Consider the following 13768-nt stretch of genomic DNA (forward strand, 5'->3'; position numbering starts at 1 on the left):
CTCTTCTTCCAAGGCAGATTTGTTTGCTCTTTTGGCAGTCCATGGTATATTTAATATTCTTTGCCATCACCATAGTTCAAAGGCATAGATTCTTTGATCTTCCTTATTCATTGTTCAGCTTTCAAATACAGATGAAGCAATCGAAAACACCATAGCTTGGGTCAGGAACAGCTTAGGCCTCAAAGTGACAACTTTGCTTTTCAACACTTTAAAGAGCTCTTTTGCAGCAGATTTGCCCAATGCAATAATATGTCATTTGATTTCTGGACCACTGCCCCCATGGGTGTTGATTATGGCTCCAAATAAAATGAAATCCTTGACAACTTCAGTCTTTTCTTCATTTAACCTAGTACTAGGCAGCCGTTAAAGAGCATGTGTATGCTATTATCCATTGCTGGTAGGAATACAAAGTAATATAGCCACTGTGGAGAACAGTGTGGTGGTTCGTTAAAAGACTAAAAATAGAACTACCATAAGACTCAGCAATTCCACCCCTAAGTATATACTCGAAAGACTTGAAAGCAGAGATACAAAGAGACACTTGTATACGAATGTTCTCTGTAGCACTATTCACAATAGCCGAAAAGTGGAAACAACCTAAACGTCCATCAACAGGTGAATGGATAAACAAAACACAGTATAAACATACAATGGAATACTACTCAGCCAGTAGGAGAAATGAAGTCTTGATATATGCTACGGTATAGATGGAGTTGAAGAAATTATGCTGAGTGAAATGAGCCAATTACCAAAGGACAAATATTGTCTGACCTCACTTATATAAAAAGACAAGAAAAGGCAGATGTATAAACTGATGGAAGTTTATTAGTGGTTACCAGAGGCAGGAGGGAGATGTAAAGGGAGGGCTAATGGAGATGAAAAAAATTGCATCAATTAAGGGTAGTGTTGCACAGCTGATTATTGTAATTGCCTTCGATAAGTTGTACACTTGTAAAAAGTTAAACTGGGAAAAGTTTCATGATAGATATATTTACAAAATAAAAAGTAGCTGCTGAAACTGCCTGTGTACAACCAAACACCTCATGGGATTTCCTTCCTTGGTTTGGAGGTTTAGGATCATAGTTTCATGGGACATCCCAGTTAAATGGCCTCATAACACCTTTAGTGCTTCTGTTCTACCTCCTGGTTCATTGTGTAGTGCCTCGGGTCTTAAAAACTTGCAAGCAGACATTCAAGGCACATCAGTTGGTCTCTAATTACCTGCAGCAACAGAGGAACAAGGAGAGTCAGGAATAGGAGGAAGATATGGAATGTATGGCTAATTGCCTCCATTAACAACTGCCTCCTTTGTGGTGAGACTAGATAAACTGGATGATGCCCAGTGAGCATTACAGAACATTTTGACCAAAGATGCCATAGAAGAATCCTGACCAAAAGGGGGAAAATTCACAACTGAATTTTAAATTCTCATGGAACCCAGACTTTCAGGAGCCATAGAGCATGGGTGAATTACTGAAACTATAGCCCTGAGACAATTTTTAAACTTTAAACCAAAAATATCCCCTGAAGTCTTCTTAAAACTTAATAATAGTTTAGCTTAACTAGTAAAAAAAAGGTCTGCCTTAAGCATTAAGCTCTTTTAAGAACTGTGTACATGGGATCAAACTGACAACAGCAACTCAAAACTTTAGATAGGAACCTTAGGGGGCAGAGAGTTTATGTTAAAGGGGTAGGAACAATTCAGAAAAGGAGAGTGAGAACGGTTGCACAACTCGAAGAATGTACTCAATGTCCCTGAATTGTACACGTATAAATTGTTGAATTGGTGTATGTTTTGCTGTGTATATTCTCAACAATAACAATAAAATAATGAAAACTTAGAGGGAAAAAAGCATGTGTATGGACAGTGTTTATCATGTGTCATTTAAAGAAAAAAAACTGAAAGCACTCTGCGATCCTAAGTCTATAAAGAACGCACAGAAAAGAACTGGGTGGAAAAATGCCAACTCGTCCATAGCGGCCACCATGATTGGTAGGATTCTGAAGCATTGTTTCTTCTGTTTCTATGTGTTTTTGTGGAACAACCACATCTTTTGTAAGGGCACAAACCACTTTAAAGGTCAAGAAGTAACTCCAAAAGAAAGATTTGGGTTCAAGCCCTCCTCAGTCAAAACTCCATGCTGCCGAGCCTTCCACACCTGGAGCCCTGCCCATCATGGCAGCTGTCATTTTCCTGCTTTGGGGCATCTTAGATCTGTAAGACCCTGGTAGACAGAATCTTCCTGGGAGCACAAGGGAGGGGGGCAGGGGAAACAGAAAGGAGCAGAGAGAAGGGGAAACAGAGAGAAGACAGAGGGGGAAAGATAGATATAGAAAGACAATAGAGAGAAGAGAGGGAGAGACAGAGGGAGAAGAGGGACAGAAGTAGATAGACAGAGAGACATAAAAAAAAGGAGAGGCGGAGAGACAGAGAGTGTGACAGAGACAGAGAGGAAGAGACACAGAAAGAGAGAGGTGGAGAGAAAGAGATAAAAAGAGACACCAGAAACAAAGGGAGAGAGAAGAGAAAGAGACAGAGAGGTAGAGAAACACACTGAGAGAAAGGTAGAGAGAGGGAGAGAGAGCCTTAAAATATCACCAGGTGAAAATGTATTAGAGTTTTCGTTATTGTCCACACTCACAGGAATTAGGAGACAAGAGGGGGGCAACAAGAAAGCATAGCCCGAGGCCACGTTGTGGTTTGGGGAAAACACTGGAATCTGAATCAGGCCAACTGACCAGGGCTAGCCTCCTGACCCCACACCTCTCAGCTGCCTGGCCTTGGGGAAAACTCGGGTCCCCAGCCTCAGTCTTCTCACCTGTGAAAGGGCATTGTGATGATTTTGGTGAAGCCTGGTCATAGTGGGCAGTTCATGGACTCCCCCACCCTGCCTGCCTTTTCCCCAGGGAAACTCTCTGTTGAGCACAGCTGGGGCATGGAAGCTGGGGACTGAGCAAGTGAGAACTATGGCCAGCAGGTGACTCCAGAGGAAGGAGACTCCTTCACAGGCTCAGGTTCAGCAGGCGGGCATGACCACATGGCTGGCCACATGTTGGTTTGTGTTGGCTGATGCTTCTTCTTCCTCCCCTGGAAGTACTTCAGCCACTTGGCGGACATGGGTTGCCCTTTCTAGAAAATTCTTTCAAGCCACCTAAGCAAGTGTGGCCCCTCCAGGACCTACAGGCCAAGGCTGAGTATCTTAGTTATCGAGTGCTGCTGTAACATGCTGGGGCTTAAACAAATTTATTTCCTCACAGTTTAGAAAGCTGAAAGTTCAAATTCTGGGTGCTGGCCCTAGGGGAATGCTCTGTTGGCTTTGAGGGAATGTCCTTTTCTCATCTGCACTTCTGTTCCTCGGTTCCTTGCCAATCCTCATGTGGTATGTATCTTCCCTCCATTTGTGCTTGAGTGCTTGTGGGCCTAATCTGCTCTTTCTTTATGTCAGAGGACATTGGCTTAAGACACACCTTACACAGATAAGACCTCATTAACAAAACAAATACAACCTGTTCCCAAATGGGATCAAATCCACAAGTACCAAAAAAAAAAAAAAAAAAATCCAAATACATTGCTGTTCAGTCAATTCAGACTCATAGTGACCCTGTAGGACACAGTAGAACTGCTCTACAGGGTTTCCAAGGAGTGGTTGGTTGATTTGAACTGCTGACTTTTTGGTTATTGGCCAAGCCCCAAGTACAGGCGTGAGGATTCCAGCACATAATTTTGGAGGACACAATTTGATCCATAACATGGTTTCCACTCCAGCTAGGTATGTGCCTGGAGCCCCTGCTGAGGGGCACCGTGGGCACTGGGAGCAATGAGGAGAGACCCTTTCCTTTCAGAGCTAGAGGAGAGAGAAGCAAATGTACTCTGAAGATTCTGGAGCCCAAGTCACGGGAGGCAGCATCTCCTCTCTGGAGTGACGGCGCTGCTGCAAAGACGAATCATTCTTCTACCAGCACCGCCCAAACTGGTGTCTGATGAGGCACCATGCCTGTTCCCTGAGTGAGCAGGCCAATGTAGGGCTGCCACTGCCAAGCCTAGGAGTGTCCAGCCCTGAGCAGATCAGGTCAGATGGGCACGCGGCCAATGCAGAGCCAGGCAGGAAGCCAAGCAGACTGTGACAGGGCAGGGAAAGTCTGGCACTCCTGGTCCCTGTTTATCCTGGTCATGGGTCAAAAACTCAGTCCCCTGGCTCTGTTTCCATGAAAACAGATTCACGCAGGGGGCAGGGCAAGGCAGGGTGAATTATATCCTGAAAAAGAGATGCTGAAGCTCTAATCTCTGAACCTGTGCATCTGCCCTTGTTTAAAAGTCAGACCTTTGAAGATGCAGTCAGGTTAACAAGAGGTCACACTGGAGAAGGGTGGGTCCCCGTCCTACATGTTGTTGCAGTTGTTGTTGTTAGGTTCTGTCAAGTCAATTCCAATTCATAGCGACCCCATGTGATGGAGTAGAACTGCACCATAGGGTTTTCTAGGCTATAATCTTTATGGGAGCTGATTGCCAGGTCTTTCTTCCATAGTGATTCTGTGTAGGTTCAAACTGCCAACCTTTTGGTTAACAGCCAAATGCTTAACCATTGTACCACCAGGGCTCCTTAATCCTATATGACTCATGTCTTACAAATGAGAAGAGACACAGAGACAGGGAGACAGGGGAAGAATGGCCACATGATGATGGAAGTAGAGATGGGGGTGATATTACCACAAGCCAAGGAAAGTCTGGAGAAGAGCTGGGAGAGAGGCCTGGAACAGGTTCTCCCCCAGAGCCTCAGAAGGAATTGATATGGCTGACACCCTGATCTCAGCCTCCTAGCCTCCAGACGTTGAGACAATTCAGTTCTGATCTTATAAGTCATCAAGGTGTGGTACTTTGTTACTGATGCCCCAGAAGAATTACACAGTGACCCATCCTCTGCCTTCCTCCAGCTGTGCCCATTAGATTCAGTGAAGAGTCCTCATCCTGGAAGAGTTGGGGGTCCAGCCCCTTACGGGTACACTTAGGTTTCATTTCCACCCAAGTCTCTTTGAAAAGAAGTGGTTGAGTCTCTTCAATACATGGTGCAGGGAAAATTGGATTTCCACATGCAGAAAAATGAAACAAGATCCATGCCTCACACCACACGCACAAAAAAAGATTCAAAACGTAGTAAGGACCTAAAAATGAAACTAAATCCATAAAATTCTTAGATGAAAATGCAAGGGTAAGGCTGTTAGGCCTAGCTTTTTTTTTTTTTTTTTTCTTTAATTTTATAGTGCTTTAAGTGAAAGTTTGCAAACCAAGTCAGTCTCTCATACAAAAATTTATATACACCTTGCTATATATTACCAATTGCTCTCCCTCTAATGAGAGAGCACACTCCCTCCCTCCACTCTCTCTTTTCTTGTCCATTAGCTCAGCTTCTGACCCCCTCTACCCTCTCATCTCCCCTCCAGACAGGAGATGCCCAATAGTCTCCTGTGTCCACTTGATTCAAGAAGCTCATTCTTCACAAGCATCATTTTCTATCCCACCGTCCAGTCCCATTCCTATCTGAAAAGTTTGGACCTAGTTTTTAACAATGGATTATCTACTACAATAAAAGCACAAACAGCAAAAGGCAAAATAAATGGGGCCTCATAAACGTTAAATATTTTTGTTAATCAGAAGACTTTAGCAATCAAGTGAAAAGACAAGCTACTAATTGGGATAATATCTTTGGAAATCATATATCCCATAAGTAATAACCAAAATACATATAAAACTTTGACAACTGAACAACAAAAAGACAAATAAGCCAATAGAAAAAACAGGAAAAGGACTTGAACAGACACTTCACCAAACAGAATAATAAAATGGCCACCAAATACATGAAAAGGTGCTCAATGTAAGTAGCCATCAAAGACATGCAATTCAAAGCCACTATGAGATACCATTTTATTCCCAATAGGATGGCTAAGATAAAAAATAAACATAAAAAAATAACAAATGTTATTAAGGATTTGGAAAAATTGGAACATTTATCCCTTTCTGGTGGGAATTCAAAATGGTACATCCATTGTGGAAAATACTGTGGTGGTTCCTCAAAAACTAAGAGTAGAACTACATATTGTCCAGCAATGCCACACCTAGGTATATATCCCAAAGACTTGAAAGCAGAGACTCAAAAAGAGACTTATACACCAATGCTGATTGCAGAACTATTCACAATAGCCAAAAAGTGGAAACAACCTAAATGCCCATCAACAGATGAATGGATAAACACAACATGTTACATACATACAATGGAATATTACTCAGCCAGTAGGATAAATGAAGTCTGGATATATGCTACAGTGTGGATGGAGCTTGAGGACATTACGCTAAGGGAAATAAGGCAATCACCAAAGGACAAATATTGTATGATCTCCCTTATATAAAAAGACAAGAAAAAGCAAAGATACAGAGACCAAAGTTTATTAGTGGTTACAAAGGGTGGAGTTTTTTCAGCTGAGCTTCCAGGTTAAGATAGATGATAAAGAAGGGCCTGGGGGTCTACTTCTGGAAAGAATTAGCCAGTGAAAACCTTCTGAATAGCAGGGGAACATTGTCTGATATAGTGCTGGAAGATGAGCCCCTCAGGTTGGAAGGCACTCAAAAGAAGACTGGGGAACAGCTGCCTCCGCAAAGTGGAGTCAACCTTAACAATGTGGATGGAGTCAATCTTTCAGGACCTTCATCTGCTGATGTGGCATGACTCAAAATGAGAAGAAACAGCGGCAAACATCCATTAATTACTGGAGCTTGGAATGTACAAAGTATGAATCTAGGAAAATGGAAATCATCAAAAGTGATGCATTGAATTATGGTGTTGACAAAGAATACTGAACATAACACGGGCTGTCAAATGAGTGAAAAAATCTGTTTTGGAAGTACAGCCAGAATGCTCTTTAGAAGCAAGCGTGGTGAGATTATGTCCCACACACTTTGGACATGTTATCAGGAGGGATCAGTCCCCAGGGGACACCATATTTGGTAAAGTAGAGGGTCAGCAAAGAAGAAGAAGACCCCCAATAAGATGGACTAACACAGTGTCTCCAATGATGGGCTTAAGCATAGCAATGATTATGAGGATGGCACAGGACTAGGCACTGTTTCATCATTTTGTATAAAAACACAGAGGTTAGGATTTACCACACATATTTTGAGGACCTCATTTCAATCCATAACATTCCACCCTTTATTCTCCAAAAACTCATGTCCTTGCCATGTGTAAAACACATTTACCCCATCACATCATCCCAAAATCTTAATCAACTCCAAGTCCAAAATCTCATCTTCTGAGTCATCTAAATCAAGTATGGCTGAGAGTTTAGGCAGATTCCATCCTGGAGCAGAAAATCCTCTTTATCTGTGAACCTGTGAAATCTAGAATACAAGTTATCTGTTTCCAAAGTGCAATGGTAGAACAGGCACAAAGTAGACATTTCCACTAGTTTTTGGAGAGATTGGAGGGAAAGAAGGGATAATGGGAACCCAGCAAGTCCAAAATCCAGAAGAACAATTTACATTAGCTCTCAAGGCTTGAAAATAACCCTCTCTTCTCTGAGATCAATTGGGCAATGACCCCACCCTCCACACTGGGTGTTGGCCATGACCTCTGGATTCTGGGTGGAGGCCCCTCAGTCCTGGGCTTCAGCTGTGCCTTCCAGGGCCACTGGGATGGCAACTCTGCTCCCACAGATTTGGGTGGCCCCCTTCTCCTAGACCATTAAGTAGCAACCCAAACCCTTCAGCACCTGCAGGCCCCATTCTTCAGCCCCATCCCACTCAACTTTGGGTGGTGGTCCTTCCTTCTAGCACACCTTAACAGCAGCCTCAAACTCTGGGACCTAGTTGACAAAAATTTAACTCCTTGAAACCTAGGGGGCTGTGGCCCACCCTTTGAGATCCAAGAGATTGTGTCCCCACCCTTTGAAATAGGGAAAGCCCTGCTTCCTGCGCTTCTTCCAACAGTTCTCCTGATCTCCCAGCTGCTCCAAGGATGGTCTTTTTCTATTCTTGGAGGAAACAGATGTAGCTCCTTTGGCCTGTTTCCTGCCTGTAGAATTCCAGGAGACAGACAACATTCTTTCCTTTTATTCTTTCTCTTTCTCTTCCCTCTTTGGTCTAAAGTGGTAGATTTTCAGGTATGGTAGTTGGTTAGATCCATCAGTCACGGACTTAATCTCTTTAACAAAAGATTGTGTAGCCACGTCCTTGGTTAGCATTCTAGGACAGGTGTCCTTAGTTTGTACAGTGGAATTTTCCAAATCTTTAAGTTCTGTTTTCATTTCATACAGTTCATTTTTAAGTCTACTTCCTTTGTATCTCATTTTACTATAAGTGGCAAGGAGAAACAACACACCCCCTTTAATATCTTGCTTAGAAATCTTGCCAGCTAGATATCTAAGTACATCTTGGTGCTGGATTGAATGGTGTTCCCCAAAAATGTGTGTCAACTTGGCTGGGCCATGATTCCCAGTATTGTGTGGTTGTCCTCCATTTTGTAATCTGATGTGATTATTCTATATGCTATAAATCCTAAACTCTAAGATGTTAATGAGGCAAGATTTGAGGCAGTTATGTGAATGAGGCAGGACTCCACCTATAGGATAAGGTTGTACCCTGAGTTCATTTTTTTGAGATTTAAAAGAGAGAAGTGATCAGAGAGGAGAGGGGCCTCATGCCACCAAGAATGAAGTGCCAGAACCCAGGGTCCCTGCCCTGAGAAGCTCCTAGGCTGGGGAAGATTGATGACAAGGACCTTCTTTCAGAACCAGCAGAGAGAGAAAGTCTTTTTTCTGGAACTGGTACCTCCTAGACTGTGAGAGAATGAATTTCTGTTTGTTAAAACCATCCATTTTTGTTATTTCTCTTATAGCAGCATGAGATATCTAAGATAATCACAAGTTCTACCTTCCACCAAACATTTGAAAGTAATTCAGACACATTCTTTGCCACTGTATAAAAACATTGCCCTTTCTCCTATGTCCAATTATATGTACATTTTCTGTCCAATTATATGTTCTTTTTCTTTTAAAGCCTCACCAGAAGCATATTTTGTGTCCACATCTCTAGCAGGATTCTCTAAGACAATAGACTTTCTCTATAGCTCTTCTCACTTCCTTCTGGGCTCTCATCAGAATTGCCTTTGACATCCATAATTCTACCAAGAGTTTCTTCAAGCCAAGTCTTTTGCTATGAGGCCCCTGAAAACTCTTTCTGCCTCTACCTGTTACCCAGTTATAAATCTGCTGCCACATTTTGGGTAACTGTTAGAGCAGCAACCCTACTCTTCCAGTACCAAATTTAGTATCAGCTATCTAGTGCTTCTGTAAAGGAAATACCACAAGTGCGTGGCTTTAACAAGCAGAAATTTATCATCTCACAGTTCAGGAGACTAGAAGTCTGAATCCAAGGTGCTCACTTTAGGGAAGTCTTTCTGTCTCTGTTGGCTATGAGTAGGAATGGACTAGATGACAATGGGGTTTTTATATCACAAAATAAATTGATTCAAAATACACTCTACCATAATCCTGTTTCATTAACATAACAAAGACAACCCATTCCCAAACGGGACTATACCCACAGGCATAGAGGTTAAGATCTACAACACATATTTTGGGGGGGGCACAATGCAATCTATATCACCTTCCAAACTCCAAATATGTAACGGGGAGGGGTTTCCCTTGCATTTTCTCGAACATGCATGCACAGTCTGTGAGCCTGGGCACATGGAAGAGTAGTGTGGAAGATGAAGCCTGGTGTCCAGCAGCTTGTCCCTTATCCTCCAGTAGGGAGTGAGTCCCAGCTCTGTGCACACCTGCACTGGGCACTCAGGTGCAGCACCCTGCCCTTCCTCAGCCCCATGTGTCCAGGAGGCTAAGACAAGCAGAAGCAGATTGCCCCAAAGCAGCGTTAGAAGACAGGCCATAACCATCCTGCCAGGGAGGTGATGATGGAAGGGCTGGCAGGATGGGTAAAAGAACACTTCAGAAAGTAGGGGGCATACTTAAGCAGAGGTGGGGTGTAGGTTGGGGGGCCCAGGGAGCTGGTTGGACAGGAAGGAAGTGAAAGGGGCTGGTTGGAGCAGTGGTGTCACTAGGGGGCTCAGGGGGTGTAGATCACACCAGGTGATGCTGTCAGAGACTGGTGACACAAAACGGACTGTCTATAAAATTTTTGTGCAGTGTTTCATCAGAAATTTATTATTTTTAAAAATAAAAATAATCCTGCAGTTGGTTACAACAAGAGAAACATTTTTCCTAAGCCCAGCTTACATGTATCAATATACCTAGAAGGCTAAAACTATGCTGATTTACTTTTTGCACTTTCTAATGGGCTCCTATCAGAGCTGTCATTGTTACCCAGTTACAGTGATGCTTCGAATCACGTGGTTTCTTCTGCACACACAAGCACACACTGTTGCTTTTGTTGCTGCCAGTGTTTTTATAGTTGCTGATTTTGTCAAACTTCCTGGTGTCTTAGCTACAATATTGTGGTGATTAGTATTTGTGAACCTGTATCAATAACTTTTTTGAGAATGAAGTAGTAATTAAAGGGAAAGAAGGCATGATATTCAGGAATTAGGATTTACAAGTAACATTAGTACAAAAACATTACTAAGGACTCTGTATGGTCTGGTGCAGGAGGAGGTCCAGGGGGGTGGGGTGTGTGACACCATGAGTTACCAGAGTGGGTGACACCAACTCTAGTTATGCCACTGGACTGGAGTGGGAGGTGGGCCAGTTCTGGAGGGAGATGGTGGCCCTCATACAGGTGCTGGGGGGCTGGCGCTGCCACTGAGGCAGAGGAGTGCTAACCTGGTCTGAGGGCATCACCTAGGGCCCAAGCTCAGGCAGGCTTGGCTCTGCTCATGGGGGGTTTAGGAATCAAAATCGAGGTGCCAATTAAATACATAAAGAATTTAAAACAATCACCTTTCCTTGAATCAACCCAACTCATTGTGCCTGCATGTGTGTCAGAACAGAACTGTACTACCTAGGGTTTTTAATTGCTGGTTTTCCAGAAGTAGATCACCAGGCCTTTCTTCCGAGCTGCCTCTGGGTAGACTTGAACCTTCTTTCCATTAGTGGCAAATGAGTTGACTGTTTGCACCACCGACAGACTATAAAGAATTAAGAATACAGATTTAGGAAATTTGGCAGCCCTGAGTGAATGTAATGTGTTCTGCTGACTTGCTTGGTGCCTGTTACCCCTTCGTCCCTTCCAATATGTCATGTTTATAACAGAAATGTGTACTTTGTGCCTGTTCTACCATTGTACTTTGAAGGAGATAACTTGTATTCTAGATTTCACAGACAAAGAAGAATTTTTAGATTTTGGACTTGGAGTTGATTTAAGACTTTTGCTATGAAATGTTGGGTAAAGTACAGCCAGAATATTCCTTAGAACTGAGGATGGCAAGACATTATCTCACATACTTTGGACATGTTATCAGGAGGAACCAGTCCTTGGTGAAGGACATCATGCTTGGTCAGTGAAAAAGGGGAAGACCTTAAGCTCAACATAACAACAGTTGTGAGGATGAAGGTGATTACATCCTTACATAACTGCCAAACTACATCGTAACTGCCAAACCACTGAGAATCATGGCCCAGCCAAGTAGACGCACAACCTTAACCATCATACCCAGCATTCAGTAGAATCTTTACTTAAAATGCTCAGCAATGATAGCTAGCCACCATCCAGTTCTGGTCTCATGGCAAAGGAGGCAGTTGTTCACAGAGGCAATTAGTGCCCATGCCCACGCCCATGTCCCTCCACCAGCCCCAGCTCCCTCCAAAGCACTTTCACACATTCTCTCCTCTGGGGCCAAGGGCTTCTCTATGAAATAGGAGCTGGATACGCTGTCTCCCAGGAGGCCAGCCCCTGGCCCATAAATCTCCATTTCTTTTGAACTTGGAATATTTGAGATTCCAAAGGCTGCCTCACTGAACTTTCCAGAAATATTTCCTGAGCAGCAGATTCTTCAGCCTATTTGAGATGTATCCCCCTTCTGCCTGGCTTCCTCCCTGTACAGCCTGGAGACGTCTCTGGTGCCTCCCTGAGGCAGCTTCAGCCTTTTCAGCTGGGCTCCCTGGCTCTGTCTCTGTAAGGGGTGCTGCGTTTCCACCCCAGAGAGATGAGACAGGGGTCACTGTGGAGATGGGTCACGTGTCATTTGGGAAAACGCCTCCTTCAGGAAGTCCCTGACCACCATTCCTACCTAAGACCATGTAGTGAGCAGCAGATGAGTGCCAGCCACCCCCAGCCCTCAGGGTCCTGGCTGTTGACAGCTGCATCACTGGGTCGTCTCCTGTCCTCACACCTCTTCTGGGCCTTGGCACAGACCAGATGCCACACAGACGTGGCCTGTTTGTTTTGTCTTCTTAGAACAGGGCTTCAGAGATACCCTTACCTTGAATCACCTTCCAGAGGGAGGGGTCTCACGCACATAGATATACACACACAGACATATACACACATGCACACATATGAACACATGCACATCCACATCCACACACCCCCACACACGCACACACATACGCCCACAAAGATGTTTACATACACAATACACCCACGCGCACACATATACACACATGCACACATATGAACATGTGCACATACACATCCAGACACACCCCCCACACACATACACATACACCCACACAGATGCTCACACATACACATGTGCACACATAGACATATCCACACAAGCACACATACGTACATGTGCATGTACACACCCAGACACACTCCACACACACAGGCACAGACATGCACCCACAGAGATGGTCACACATACACATGTAAACATACACATATGTACAAATATGAATGTGTGCATATACACCCAGACACACCACACACACACATGCACTTACACCCACACAGACACTCACATATACAAGTGTACACATATGAACATGTGCATGTACACACCCAGACACACTCTGCACACGTGCACATATGCCCACACAGATGCTCACACATACACATGTACACACATGCACACATGAACTTGTGCACATATACTACCAGACACACCACACGCATGCACATACACCCACACAGATGCTCACACACACATATATACACACATACATGTATACATACATATGTGAATATATACATGTCCACAGACACATAACTCACACATGCATACTATATATATGCACTTACATGTACATATATACACACATGTACAAAGACACACAGACACACTCAGAGACTCACACATACACACATGTACATACATGCACACTATATACATGTACACACACAAATACATGCATGTACATACACCACACTGTTAAGAATTAAACGGGATTTTTCGTAGAGTTGTGCAGTTGAGAAAGGAGTCATCATGCTCCACCAGTGCCTGCTGAGCACCCCACAGGCTCCAGACCCAGCTAAGCCCCGAGAAGGGAGAGTCAGGGGCAGGCCACTCCCCACAGAGGGCAACACTGACCAGGAGGGCACCGTTGACCAGGAGGGCACTGACGGCCCGAGATGCAGCCATGTCCCCACTGCTTGCTGGACTGACACCAGGACAGAAAGCATGGTTTCAGACAGAGGTCAACACGGCAGGGTCTGCGCCAGCCCATACATGGGCTTCCAGAGTAGAGGGGGGATACCTGATGACACAACAGCCTCATTCCCTACCTCCTTCCTCACCCTGCCTCACCTGAGGGGCCCAGAAACACCTTGTCCAGGACTGCTCCATGCGGAGAGGCACACCAGCCATGAGGTGGTCCCCGC

This window comes from Loxodonta africana, chromosome Y (assembly GCF_030014295.1).
Source record: "Loxodonta africana isolate mLoxAfr1 chromosome Y, mLoxAfr1.hap2, whole genome shotgun sequence".
Classification (NCBI taxonomy): Eukaryota; Metazoa; Chordata; class Mammalia; order Proboscidea; family Elephantidae; genus Loxodonta; species Loxodonta africana.